Source organism: Aspergillus caelatus (genome assembly GCF_009193585.1).
Source record: "Aspergillus caelatus strain CBS 763.97 unplaced genomic scaffold BDV27scaffold_339, whole genome shotgun sequence".
NCBI lineage: Eukaryota > Fungi > Ascomycota > Eurotiomycetes > Eurotiales > Aspergillaceae > Aspergillus > Aspergillus caelatus.
In genome coordinates, this window is record NW_022475602.1 from 24,586 (window position 1) to 34,460 (window position 9,875).

Here is a 9,875-nt window from a genome sequence, read left to right on the forward strand (position 1 = left end):
AATATTTCTATTGGAAAATTTTTAATTTTGAACAGATCTCTAAGTATAATAATTATTTCGAGAATAATACCGCAGATAAATAGCTATAATAAGTAAATTAATACTTTAAGAATAAATAAATTCTTATACAGAAAGAAGCTACTGAGATAAAGAAAATAATTGTTACTAAACAGAAGTTTACCGGGACTATACAAAAATACTGGGAAATAAAAAAATAATATATTATAGTAAAAGATAATAATTCTATTATTACCTTTAGAGTTGATCGGGTTCCCCGAAAAACCCGCCCCGAACCCGCCCCAACCCGGCTCCGGGTCGGGTGCGGGGATGATAGGCTGAACCCGCTCCGGGTTTCGGGTTCTATAGCCAAAACCCGCCCCAAACCCAGGGAGCCCGCGCGGGTTGGGTCGGGTAGGGTTATCTGGGTCGGGCTTAACCCGCTGACCCGCCATTTCTTAATATATTACCAATACTTCTATATATTATATATATCAAATTCTCTCTACAGATAGATTTTTTTATAAATACTCAGTGATAACTTAATATTACTATAATAGAGATTTTTTATACAAACTCAAGATAGGTTATATAGAGTAAATAACTTGTTAAGTAGTAATCTAACTATAGATAGATCTATATATATCCAAGATTTTAATATTTTCTAACAAATTTCAGAATAAAAATATATTTATTATTGATATTAGACTATCTCTTGCTATTATTTAGCTGTTAATAATAACCCGGTTCTTGGTTTATAGCTGTATAGTGTGGGTGATCTAAAATTAACACCTCCGATTGCTGATTGTTAGAGGTTATTGGTTGTGTAATTGAGGATATAATCTTATTGTGAGAATTTTTCCTAAATATCTCAGATAATTTATTCTTTCTATACTCTTGCTGTCCTTTTAAGTTCTTCTTATCAGAGTTATTACTAATATAGTGGACAGATCTCCGATCCAGATCTATTTCCGGATCAGTCTCCTTATTCTTATTATCTTTAGAAAGAAGACAAAACTCTTTATATAGACAAAAAGTATCAGTTATTATCTAAATTATTGAAGATTTAATTGTATCTGAAGCTAAACAACTACACCGATAATAATATAGGTCTCGTACTGTACTGAAAAGATTTTCAACACCGACCTTACTGATCGGAATAGCTAGGAAGTCTCGAGCAATATATAATAAGACAGGAAATCGATTACAATTTGCCTTCTACCAGTCAAGGATAGAGGTCAAAGAGTAAGAATTACAGGGGGCTATAAATTAATCTATAGTTAGATTTACTTATATAGTACAGGGTTACAGAGAACTTATACTTATCAAAGAGATAATACTAAAGCTCAGTATACTGTATATTACAATTTGTGGTAGATTTTGACCTTGAATAAAGCCGATTTCTTGTATATTTAACAGCCCGCTCAACAGATATTTAAGATTTACTTTGTACTATCTCAGTTACTATACCCGGATTTTTTACTTGATAGTATCTAAAGACTTATTGTAATATATTACAATACTTAATATCCTAACAAATTTTATTATCTCTCCAGGATCCTGTGTTAAAGACTATTAGTTTCTTAGAGAGATTAAGAATAGTTACAATAGTATAAATTAATCTATAGAACTTATAGGTTTTACTATAATAATACTATAACTTTGAACTCGCTGCCCCAAGTCTCTTATAGATAGTCTGCTACTATAGATATTACTTTTTATAGAGTCGGTTTCTTGAATCCTCAATATAATTAAAAAGAACCTTATAGATATTATAGATCTGGTAGTATATTAGTAAATAATTAATCTGTAGATAGATTTTTATATCTTGTAAACCGAGATACTATAATATTTAGAGACCTATCTTATATACAAATAGAAATTGTATAAAATATAAAAAAGATATTCAATATATTTCTACTTATCGATATCTAATAAAAGTGTTACTATACTTTTAAAAACCGCTGTTGTATATCTTATCAAGTATTCCTGAAGATCCTTGGCTCAATATAATATAAGATATATTGAATTCCAGTATATTTTACAGTCTAGTAGTAGTATTAGACTTTTTCTCTTACTATTAGTAATTTCTTGAGTAAATCAAAACTGCTGTCATTACTAGGGACTTATAAGAATATATCAAATCAGTTTTCAAAGCTAAATAGTAAATATCTATTAGTTAGTGAATTAGTAATCTACCTAAAAATTAATTTATACCTTTTTAATTATTTATAGAAGGCCTTTTTTCTCTTCTTATATATTTTTATCGGTATTATCCCAAGACAGATCTATATTATTATTCTTGAATAGAATTTTTAACTCGGCTAGAAAAGTTTTCACTGCTAGTTAAATAATATAAGAGATATATAAAAAATAATAAGACTTTTCCAAAAACTTTTAGAATTCTGGATTATAGAATTATTTAAAAAAGCTTAAGATTATTCTTAAACTCTTATTAAATATATTACTTAAGTATAGACTGTATATCGATATTAGTCTTTTTATAAGACTAGTAAACAGTGTTTTATTATTACTCATCTAGTTACTGTCAGAATTGATCAATCTATAGATAAATTTATTTATATTATCAGTTATAATATCTAATAGACAATATAGTAGATTATACTATTCCAGTATCTTAACTATCTTGAATACAAGATATCTACCGGAATAAGTCTCTTCTAACAGTAGAAAACTAAGCAGAATCTTATAATACTTAAAGTCTATAGAGATAAAATACTTAGTAATACCTATAAATAGCTTCTGATCTGGACTAGTCCAATAATTAAATATAATAGATATTTTTCTATTTACTGGTAATTGTTCCAGAGTTATATAATAAGTACTCGTAGCTAACTTATCTAGATATTCTCAGACACAAAGACAATTCAGGATTTAAAATTTATATACCGAGTTTGTAATTATATTCAGTATTCTCCGAAATTAAATATTTTTCATAGTAAGAAAGAGAAGACGACACACAATAACAAAACAGATAACTTATTAAAGAAAGGCTTCGGGGAAATATTCAAGATTAGAATTCTCTTTCTATAAAAGAATATTATCAGTAGCAATCTCTCTATAGATAGATTAGAAAGACTTACTATACTATATAATATTATATTACAAATATTATATTTTGGAGCCCTTGCTTGTACACTATAGTTTTTATTTATAGAATAACAAACTATTATTTTAGTTCTATAATTTATCTAATTAGGATATACTAGAACAGCAGAACAGTATAAACAGAGAATTTTAGATAAATCAGTTTCAATATAAGTAATCTCAATAAAAAACTACTAACTAGGAGAAGTCTTTTTACTATTCCAAATTATTTTTTTAAGTTTCAATCTGAGAGATCTATACTGTGTAGAAAATTACTATAACTAAAAGCTTTCTATAGCTTCTATATACTTCTTATTAAAAGTATAATTAGTGGCTAAAGAAAACTTTACAAAGTCTTTCTAAGACCCAGTTAAATATAACTCAGGGGGAGATAGTCGGACAGACAACTCAAAGATATCAGATAATAAAGTATTATATCGAAATAAACTTGGAAAAAAACTTGGAGAAGAAGATAAAGCAAAAACAGTTGAAAACTCAGCCACAGAATCTAAGTTAAGAAAGGATATATTAACTATTTAGACAAAGAATCTCTAGTAGCCAGTGAATAGATATTTCAAAGTAATCTATCTATAGGTAAATCTGATAAGTTTATATCTATTTTCTAATCTGGTATATCTTCTTTAAACTTCCACAGTATTGTTTAGAACTGAAAGTCCAAAAGTAATCTACCTGTAGATAGAATACTTTACTAATAAAGAAATAAATCTTATTTTATTAATAGTTCTTACCTAAAACTAGGCTATACATATTTTAGGCAATTGCTTTCCGCTCCGCGGCTCAGTATTCTATAAATATTATTGACTCGCCCGGTCCATTATCTTTGTTCTACCAAATCTACCTATAAGTTGATTTCTGTACCTAATAGAAATCTAATAACCTTCCTTTAATTGAAACTTAGTTCACACAGACTTACCCTTTCCCTAGTCAGCCTGCTCATTACCACTATCCTCCTCACCATCCTCCTCACCATCCTCCTCACCATCCTCCTTACCACCCTCCTCACCACCCTCCTCATCACCATGCTCCTCATTATCTATATCTATATTATCATTATTATCCTTTTTTAGATTGTCTACCAGATCAAATCTATATTCAATATAAACTCTCTTAACTTCCTTCACTATTTCACAGAAGACTTTAAAGTCACGAATCTTAATCGCCTCCAATACTTTAATTAAAAAGATTTGGGTATCTTATCTAAAGGCCTAAACATATCTTTCGATAAGTTTCTTGTTATAATTCCAGACCGGTATTTTCTCTATAATTAACTTTGTGTCTTGGTAATCCAGATTCGCTATATTAATATTAGTATAATATAATACATCTACCTATAGGTAGATTACTTACGTATCTCTACCGAGACTTTGCGTTTTTTACCTGCTGCAGCAGAGATTGGTCGGAACAAAGCATTTTTAGCAGCCTACTTACTGAATTCCCGTAATTTCTGACAAATCATATCATCGTACACAATATACTCAGGTAGCCGAGTACTCAGAAATCCAAGTTTTTCTGGTCACTTTATAGGCTCTTGGCATATTCAATCTATAGTTAAACCGTCCAATAGTTTATTCCAATTATCAATTTAAATTTTGTAGCTATACTTAACTAAAGAAAGAGCACATTGCTCCAGAATATCTAAAGTATAGTTGTACTCAATCTACAAATATTAGTAAAAATCTCTCTATAGATAGATATTTATATACCAATCTCATTCCTGATAACATTTGGCGCCTTTTATAAGCCTGGTTTACTCGGTACTAGGGCTTTCCAGCCGTGCTGATAAGTTGTAATTATAAGTTTTTTTAACTCGCGATATTACTATATAATACCAAAAATCTTACTCTCTAGAAGAAGTATTTTACAGATACCCGAATTATTCATAGCCTCTACTTTCTATAATATACAATTTTCTTTGAAGTTTGCCGATATAGTGATATTACCCCATACAGAATATAGTTCAAAAACCGAGATCTCCCAAATTAGTATATACAGTCAATAAATCTATCTATAGATAGATTAACTTACCAATATATCCAGCTTATTAAACTGTTCTATATAACTCACAAGAATTGGTCCCGCCGATTTAACTACTAGCAATACAACTTTGGACCAGTAAATTATTATGAAGCAATTTATATATAACTATAACTCGGTCTCCCTCTTAGCTAGATTTTTACGGGGCAGCTCCAACTATATTAAATAAGCATAATCTATCTATAAATAAATTAGAACCTTACCTGGCTCTGAAGATATATATTCTGCCAGAGATTTTTCTCTTGAATCTCTTTCCACAGTGCTTTTAAAAAGGCCGAGACAAGTAAACAATAATCAGTATCTTCATTGTACAGTAGCTGTTCCTTGTCAAGCATACAGTCTGACTCGGTAAATATTCTCAAACAGATCTTTTTATCCCATGTAAACGTTTTCAACTCAGTTACAGCTTGGGCTGGGTATTCCTATTTATTACAGACCCACAATATAATATACTACAATATAAGTTTTATAATAGACAATATATTCTTATCCAAGTTGGTTTATATTGTTCTAAATCTGATTAATCAAAACTCTATCTATAGATAGATTTTTAGTCTTATTATATTAGATATGGCATGTTTCTATTTGCTCGCAGTCTGTGGAAGATAGTAATATAATACAAATCGTATAAGTAGTCCAGAAAACCAGGTCTTCTAGTACTAAGGACTTCGCTATTAATTTTTAATAGCTTTTCTAATGTTAGGAGTTCAAGTTTTGTATAATAAGTATTATCCAATGGCTACGGCGTTTTACACTTTTTGGCGCTGTCCCAGTAGTCAGCACAGATGGAGAAAAATAAGAGTCTAAGAGAGCTATCAGATTGTCCTGCTTTAATCAAGAGGATTTTTTCCCAATTATTATAGAGAATATTGGCCCTGTAAGCAGCAAAAATTGTATCCCTAAATATAAAGAACAACCTAAACTGCTCCTTCTAAATCTATCTATAGTTAGATTGACTTGAAATAGATTAAGATTCTGTCGGGTATACCTCGATAATTTTACTAGATATGATCTGTTCTATAAGATACTAACTGAACACCCTTTTGTTATAACAGGTCTAGCAAAACTTTTTAACAGTTCTTAAAAATTTATCTGAGCAGAGGACAACCAAAATATATAATATATACTTAAAGGGTATACCAAATATTTGTGTAAACTATAGATTCAGTCTACTTATATTTTATAGAGCTTCCTGCTTCTCTTTACTAAGAGCCAAGTAATACCGCAGAATTTGAAATACTGTATAGCCGGCGGTATTTAACTTGGCGATATTATTGCGATTAGCTGCTAAGACAATTTTCTTCTGATTATCTAATTCGCTCTTATTATATACCTTATAAAGCCACAAAAAACTCTAAAGTAGTGTAAGTACAAGGTAGAAATCTATCTGTAGATAGATTTTATCTTATCTCTTATGTAGGCTTAGTGATTACTTCCCCGTCAGTTAAAACTGTGTTACGGGCTGCCAGTCGAGTCTGCTCTTCGAGAAGCTGTATAAGCACTGCCACACAGTGTTAACTATTTCGGATTACCAATAGTAATAGTATCTTATTAGTTATACCTGGAATATTCTTGATCTAGATTATTTCGGCCTATTCCTGTTTAGCAAAAGTTTGAAGACAAGATAAATCTATCTATAGATAGATTAATCAAATAGATCAAATATATATCTCTGTACTAGTACGAATTCTAGCCTTAAGATAAAGCTTATACAACTTGTCTATAGTTAACTTATATTACTCCTGGACCGGGACTCTAGTCAAAATCCGATTAAACTTGGCCTTAGTACAACTGATCTTCAAAGCATATTCAGATAAAAATTGTTGTATTACCGTTTTAAACAACTGTTAAAGTCTATTAATAAGATCCTTATCAATGGCGCGGTTACAATTATGATTCTCCTTAGCCCAATCTTACTCTAAGAGCCGGATATCGATTAGAAAACTACCTAGATAGGTTTTTTAGATAGCAGCATTCAGTTTATTGTCGATCATTTGTTTAACAATAGAAGCGGATTTTTTTAATTGTTTTCTAGGCCTAGAAGCACTGGCCTTGCCAGTATCTTTACCGATATCTGCTATTGTAACTCTATTCTACCTATAGATAGATTAGTATTATAACTATAGGCCAATTAGATAATAGAATAACTGACCCAAATTCCAGTAAACTTTAAATAGCAAAAAAAAAGAGGAAAGAAAAAGAAAAAAGAAAAACCTAAGACAAAAACTATTGAATTTCAAAAAATAGTGTTTTTTTGAAAAGTATAATTATTTGTAAAGAATACTTTATTTAGATAGGAATATATAGAAGATATACTATTATACACAGAAATAGAAGGCTCTATCTATAGAGAGATACTGGAATATATTTACTATTGATCCTAATAATTATTCACTACATAATCTTCAATATAGTCGATTTAGATGACTGAGAGTCAGCCAATATATAGATTATATAAATAATCTATCTGTAGATAGATTAAATATCTGATACTACTTAGTTATTATCCAGTCTAAGTCTAACTGCCCTGTTTTAAACAATAAAGACATAAATACTAAATACTTAGGACTCTTGATAACTATATTCTTATTGGCCATATCAGTGAGTATATCAGGCAAGTCTTTCCTCTACCTTTACTAGTGCGCATTTCCTATTCTGAACTATACAAAGAGAATACTGATTTCTTTACAGCAGCAACCAGACCAAGTACTACCTCGTTGTCCGCTTTACCAATTGCAATATTATTATCTAGATTATTTACTCTGAGATCACTAACAACAGGGTCTTTGCCAGCGCCTATATCTACGAGCTTAAGTACTATAGTATCACAAACAGTCTAACTAACTGGGCTACTGCTTATACCACCGATATTCTTACCCGCTGAGACTTTCTTTGTTAATCAATACTAGGAGACAGCTCAGTAGTGGTAATCTACCAGTAGATAGATTACCTTCCCTTTCTAACTGATAAGCGAAATACTAATCTCCATACAACCGCTACCAGACCAAGTACCGCCGTTGCAGAAAGGGCAAGGCTGACTACTATACTTACCCAGGCCAGGAACAAGTATAACGCCTTCAAATACCGCCTTGTTATCCACTTCACCGAACGCGATCCGTATTAGTAATCGCTCTCCGTCCCCTTTATAAATTGCCGAGAGAGGTGGCAGCTTTTAGAAGGACTGGAGAATTAATAGATATAAAGATACTAGTTTTGATCTGGCTGATCTTTGCCAGTACTTAATCTCCGGGCCCTGAGCTTAAGTGCTATAGTATTACCAACAGTCTGACCAACTGGGCTGCTGTTTATGCCACTGGTCTCCTCCTTGTCCGCCGTACCCTTAAGAAGCTGGGTATTGACGAGCAGTTCACCAGTATTGGGGAGACTGATAGTAAGTACACTCTCACCGAGGCCGTTGAGACCGATAACAGTGAGCTCTGTCCCTTCAAGGCCTTTATTGATATTATTCTTACCTATACCTCTACTGATATATAAATCTACCTATAGATAAATATCCGTAAACCGATAACTCTGCACAACTATATCTTCGGCGGCCACATCGCTGGGTCTATAGAGGATCTTGCGGACAATAAGAAGTGTTACTACGTCTAGTTTTATAAGTACCTGAAGAATAAAGTTTAGACCGGTAATATTAAGAACCTCTACTCTGAGATCTATAAGGCTATCTATAAGAGGTCTGAGGACCCTTTCAAGAAGAAATAAGACTCCAAGATCAAGAAAAAGTAGAAGACCGAGAGTAAGAAGTTCTAGAAGAAGCTCTTGTATACTGAGCACAAGACTCGCGTTAAGTAGAGGCTCCTTGAGCTTAGTACTGAAGTGTTATACTCAAAGCAATACTACGAGAGTCTATAGTATACTTTACTTTATAGATCAAAAATTCAAAATATAGACTATATTATTTAATTGTTACAATTATATTCAATCAATCTATAGATAGAAATTCTTGTGTTGTATATATACATTCTCTTATTATATATATATATACATTGTATATTGATGATATATTGTTGTATATAATATATTATTATATTGATCTACTTGTGTTTACATTATATAATAAAAATATATATAATCTATCCGAGTTCCTACTATATCGGATCTAAAATCTGTTTTTACCAACGATCTCGCTATTAGTATATTATTCCGAGCTGAAAATAGATTCAGAAGAAAGTACACAGTTATATATATATTTTAATTAATTTATTATATCGAGTATCTTCTATATTGATAGTTAAATAGATAATCAGAGGATTTCATAGCTGACGTTATGTAATAAATATAGGCGGGTTGGGCTGGGTCGGGTTCGGGGAACCCGAATCTAACTATAGTTAGATTAGTATACAGGCGCGATACTATACTAGGCTTAGTTCAGGTCTTGGCGGGGAACCCGCGGGTCGGGTTCACCTAAATCGGCGCGGGTGCGGGGCGGGTGCGGGTTATCACGTGAAAAACCCGACCCGGCGCCGGGTCGGGGGCGGGTTATAGATTTTGGACCCGAACCCGACCCGATATCAACTCTAATTACCTTTAAATAGCTGAAGAAGTAGGTCTATATTAACTTTAATAAATATCGCAGAATAACTAAATACTGGAAAATATATATTTATTTATTTATTTAATCAAGTTTAACGTCCATATGGAGCCAATCGGCTATGACAGACACATGCGTCTAGGCAGTGGTCTAGGCCACTGCC